General features: G+C 37.8%; 1 pseudogene; it reads left to right on the forward strand.

Annotated features, from left to right (window-relative positions):
* The first annotated feature begins 2,756 nt into the window (after positions 1-2,756).
* LOC102811291 lies at positions 2,757-3,527 on the forward strand (annotated as a pseudogene).
* Positions 3,528-5,856: the final 2,329 nt, after the last annotated feature.

Below are 5,856 nucleotides of genomic sequence, written 5' to 3' on the forward strand. Positions count from 1 at the left end.
ACACTGGGCTGATAGGGACAGGCAATCTAGATATTGGCTATCAAAAAGAGAGGTGGTGGTAGAGCTATAAAGACACAGATTTGCTGTCTTACAAGCTTTTATGAATGTGCATAGTTTCAGAACAAGGTGGGTAAGGTACAATCCCTATTGGATAGTTTTCCTCTTCTCCAGAAGGATCTGGTGAAAGGGGATGGAGGAAAACACTGATAGGGGCTTAGATTCAATTGTGAGTAACTATTAGCAGGATTGTGATTGTCACAACTTTAATTGTTGAAGATGTATAACTAAAAGGAGGGAGTAATTAATCTTTCATTTCAGAAATAGATATTCCCAGGGTCATAAAGAAGGAAGAGCATGAATGGAGCATGAGATACTACCTAGAAAAGTGGTGACAGCAGAGACGGTGGCAGAGGTGACTGCAGGCCTATGGACTGAGTAAGGCTGTGTTCCTGTGGGTAGGTGGCTGGCTTGCAGAATATGTCCTTAAGAAATTGAAATGAACATTTATTTTTTGTTTTGTATGTGTACATCAAATATTTTTGCTTTGTTCATTTGTGAAATATAAGACGTAAAAGGGAAGCCACAGGGAGGAAGTAGGATAACTGATGTTACAGGGAGGGGATTGTGATCATTAAGATGAAACAAAAGTATATGATTTAGTGAATGAAAAATTAAAGATCTCATCTGTTAACGTTCACTCAATTCACAACAAAAAGTTAAAAAAAAGAAAACTTCCCTAACATCATGAAAGACTCTCAAGAAGATAACTATTCAAGAAGCTGATTGAACACCAAACAGGATAAACTGTAAAAGGAAATCACCAAGACATATCATAATCAAACTCTCCAAAACCAAAGGCAAGGAAAGAACCCTGAGAGTAGTTTGAGAAAAACGAAAAGTAACCTACAAAGGAGAACCAGTAAGACTGAACTCTGATTTTTCAGCAGAAACCATGCAAGCAAAAAGGCAATGGTTAGACATATACAAAATTCTAAAGGAAAAAAAACTGCCAAACAAAAATTATATACTCAGCAAAGTCGTCCCTAAAATATGATGGCAAAATTAGACCTTTCCTGATAAACAGAAATTAAAGGAATTTACAATAAGTAGACCAACTTTACAAAAAAAAAAAAAAAATGCTAAAGGATGTGCTTTGGACTAAGAACCAACAACCTAATATTGCCATATATGACCACACCACCCAGAACTCAATCAAGATATAGAAGTATTTAAAGTGAAACAAGACTGAAAATATGGAACCAGAGATATCAATTTATAATGAAGTCAACTACAAAGCAAAAAGATGAAATAGTGTAGGTACAGAACTTCAAAATGGTGAGGAGGTCAAGCAGATTTCAAGATAAAACAAACTATTAATTTTTAAATTATTAGTCATTATTAATAAATTTCAGGGTAATCTCAAAGAAAATGAATGCAGCTGTACATCAAAATGAAAAAAGAAGGAAATCAGAAATATGTAGTAACCATTAATATAACAGAATTGAAAACGCAAAGAAATTAACTCAGTGCAGAAAAAATTATGTGGAACAAAAAAACCAGCAACACCAAAAAACACACAGCAAAAAGACAGCAATTAATCCATACCTACTGATAATTATATTGAATGTAAATGGGTTAAATGTACCACTTAAGAGACAGAGCAGAATGGATAAGAAAGCAGAATCCTTGAAATATACTTTCTACAGAAGACACCTCAAAAAGATGGAGACAGCTTAAATGCCCATTAGCAGACACATGGTTAAACAAATTTGGTATATACACACTATGGAATACTATGCAATGTGGAAGAATACAATGAATCTGTGAAACACCTCACAACATGGATAAACCTGGAGGACATTACAAAGAGTGAAATTAGTAAATCATAAAAGGACAAATATTGTATAAGACAAATGTTGTAAAAAGTTGAGAAAAGGTTTTCTTGATAAAAGAAATAATCAGTGATGGTTAGGGGAAGAGGACAAGGGAAAATTATTCACAGACTAGAGGGTAGACACATGTTAACATGGGCAACAGGGCAGGCAATATACAACAAGAGGAAACACTGCATTCCTCCCTGTGTTTCCTGCTACCAGAGAAAAAATAAGCAAGAAAAAAGTAGCAGGAAACACAGAGAGGAATGAATAAAGATAAATGTGAGTTAAGATAAATACTGTTAAAAGTGAATAAAGATAAATACTGTTAACTGTTGGTACATAGAAGGGATTATGATCATTGTAATGAAGCAAAGCATATGATTTGGTTTGAATGTAAAACTGATGATCTGCTTTGCAAATCTTCACTCAATTCACAATAAAAAGTTAAAAAAAAGAAACTGCAAGGACAATGCTATTGAGCTTACCAACCCAAACCAAAGAACTGCCACTGCTGTGCTTAGGTTTTAATAATGGGTTATTTAAGATAATAGAAATTTTAAAACCACAAACAGCAAAAGACAATATATATAAGTTGGATCTCATAAAAATTTTAATCAACTTTCTTTCTTGTTCCCACCCATCTGCTTCCCTGACCTGCCACGTATTGGGCCGATCTCAAACTAAGTTGGTGGGTCCCTGTGATCAGCCAGGGCTTGCAAGAGTCTGCAGTCCCATGTGACAGTGGGGGAGGGCAGCTGAAGCAGCTGTAGTCTGTTGTCTAGTACCGGCCAGTCCAGAGACCTGAGGGTGGAGAGGGAGGCGGCGACTGCAGCAGGAGCCTCCATAAGCTGTCTTTCTCTAGAGTTGTCTAGATAGAACATGAATGGACAGTTGGATCTATGCGGGAAGCTAATCGTTGGGGAGGATATTCTCTGAACTCCCATTCATTATGAAGATATAAGATGAATTAGTGCTAATGATGCAGCAGGTTTTCAGAGGAAAACTTCTGAGTAATGATGAAGTTACAATAAAGATGTAGAGATAGCCATTTTTGATACTTCTGACCTTTCCTTTGCAATCCAGTGTAGGATTCTGAAATGGACATTTGTTAATGGCAAGCCAAGGCCCCTGACACAAGTGAAATATCCCCATAGGGAATTGATAGAACTTCTAAATAAAGTGAATCACTTATTGTATAGCTTGGAACCACCTGGCGAACCAGGACTTGTCAATATTTCCATAAATAATTTTGTGGATGGTAGAGAAAAAAAAACAAAAAACCTGTTGCTTCTGATTCTCTGGAAATCAGTCTACTCAAGTCATGGCAGCAAGTATGTCAACTTTTGATCCTTTAAAAAAAAAAAAAAAAAACAAGATGAAATCAATAAAAATATCATGTCAGAATTTGGCTTAACAGATAATCAGGTTTCAGGGCCACCCAGTGCTCCGGAAGAAGACTGTTCAGGATCACTCGACAGCATCATTTGCTCTTCCTCAACAGTTCACATACACAGGAGTACAGACACAAGCAGGCCACTTATGATGCTTTGCAGCCACAAGCTCCACTTGCCTCCAGAACAGTATGGTGTTCAGTATTCAGCAAGCTATAGTCAGCAGACTGGGCCCCAGCAACCTCAGCAGCTCCAGTGATATAGCCAACAACCAGCTTTGCAGGCCTTTTCTGATCAGCTTCAACAAATGCCTGCTCAACCACCACAGCAGCATCAGGCAAGCAGCTATCCTCCACAAGCTTACACTACCCAAACATCTCAGCCTGCTAATTTAGTCTGTGGCCCCTGACTCACAAGTTGGAATGCAATGACTACTAACCACAACCAGGTTTTACTCTACCTCCTGGAAGAATCATGATCACTTCTCCAAGTGGGCCCAACCCTTACACACTTAGGTCAGGGCTGTACCTGGGTATCACTGTACCTGGGTATCACTAAGGAGCCTTAGCCACACTGAAAAACATAGCTCTTTCCCTCCTGAAAGACTCTAATAACTATTTTACTTTAATTTGTATAGCAGTTCAGAAATTTTATAAGGAGAAAATTTTTCTAATGATGTCTTTGTTGCTGTTAATTGAAGGTATTACTGGAACACAAAAGACTGAAATAAAACATTTTTTCCTCCCCTGCTTTAAAATTTAGCAGCTTCCTATTCATTTTATTTTGGAACATTATTATTAAATTTGTACAAAGTGATTAACTTTCTAGCTTGCCTTGTCCAGTCAGTGCATATAAAAATGATAGTCTTAGCTATCTGACAGCTTTTTATTATTAGCACGATATATTAAAACAGATCCCTTTGAGTAGACTAGATACTATGTATAAAATGTAACACTGATAGGCTAATAAAGATAACTGAATCTAAAAAAATTTTAATCAATACATTACAAAAAAGTGAGAGAAAAAAAAAATCTACCAACTAGGGGAATATCTTAGAAACCACATAGCCAACAAGAATCTAATAACCAAGAACAAAAAATTTCAATAACAAAGACAGCACTATCATAAAATAGTTAAGGACTTGAATAGACATTTCATCAGAGAAGACATTCAAATGGCCACCAAACCTAAGAATGCTATCATTAGTCATCAGAGAAATGAAAATCAGAATTACAATGAGATATCATTTGATTTCCTCTAGGATATCGAAGGACTCCTGGTGTGGTGCTATTGGGTCAGCACTGAACTTCGAACCGTAAGGTCAGCAGTTCAAGCCCACCAGCTGCTCCAAAGAAACCCCACATAGGATCACTATGAGTCGGAACTGACTTGATAGCACTTAACAAAAGGATGTCGAAGGTTAAAAAATAGTAACAACAAATGTTGGTAAGGATGTGGAGAAATTATTCACTGTTGATGGGAATGCAAAATTATATAGCCATTGTGGAAAGCTTGCAGACTGCCACATGAGCCAGAAACTCCTAGTTAAATACTCAAGACTTTAAAGCACACTCATCTACTTAAACAGCAGTGTTCATGGCAGTACACAAGAGCTAAAAAGTGCAAACAACCTAATATATTAAGAAACAAAACCTTGTAGCATGAAGCCTAAGAGCCAGAACTCTACAGGACTGCCTAATTTGTCTGGGGACCTTTAAGTTTTCTGCCTTTAATTCTTTCCTATCGCTCTCCATTAGTGGAGAATATTTTCTTCTCTGATAGGTTTCCACCTTATAGAGTTTTCAACTTTCACAGGTTTTACCGTCTATACATAATCATTGTTGTTGTTAAGTGCTGTTGAGTCAGTTCTGACTCATAATGACCCTGTAAAGGGTTTCTGAGAAACAGCTAATGGGTCTGAACTGCAGACCTTAGGGTTTGAAATCAGGTGCTGATCCTACAATGCCACACCAGGAGTCCATACATACAATTGTTGTTAGTGCTGTTGAATCAGCAACCTTAAATAGGGTTTCCAAGGAGCGACTGGTGAGTTTGAACTGTAACCTTGCAGCTCAAACCAATCTTGAAGTCAGGTGCACCACACCAGGATACCATACATGAAATGTTTGTTGCTGTTGTTAAGTGCCTTCGAGTCGATTCCAACCCATAGTGACCCTGTATAGGATTTCTGAGGAGCAGCTGGTAAGCTTGAACAGCTGACCTTGCAGTTCAAATGACTTTGCAGTCTGGCACATTACCCCACAGTGCGACACCAGGACTCCATATATGCAGTAGGATACGGCTTATACATAATTATATATTACTATTTAGACATACAATAGGATACTACTTACTCAGCAAGAATGAAGTCTTGATACATGCTACAATATGAATGGAGCTTGAAGACACTATGCTGAGTGAAATAAGGCAATTACAAAAGGAGAAATATTGTATGACCACCCTTATATTAAAAGGTAAGCATAGTCGGGCGCATGGGGTCCCCAGCTGATCTCCTCCCTCCCTGCCTTCTTCGGATGGCGGCTGTTTATGCTGGACGTGTGGCCAGAGACGGGTAAGGATCACGTGGA

This window comes from Chrysochloris asiatica, unplaced genomic scaffold (assembly GCF_000296735.1).
Source record: "Chrysochloris asiatica unplaced genomic scaffold, ChrAsi1.0 scaffold00176, whole genome shotgun sequence".
NCBI lineage: Eukaryota > Metazoa > Chordata > Mammalia > Afrosoricida > Chrysochloridae > Chrysochloris > Chrysochloris asiatica.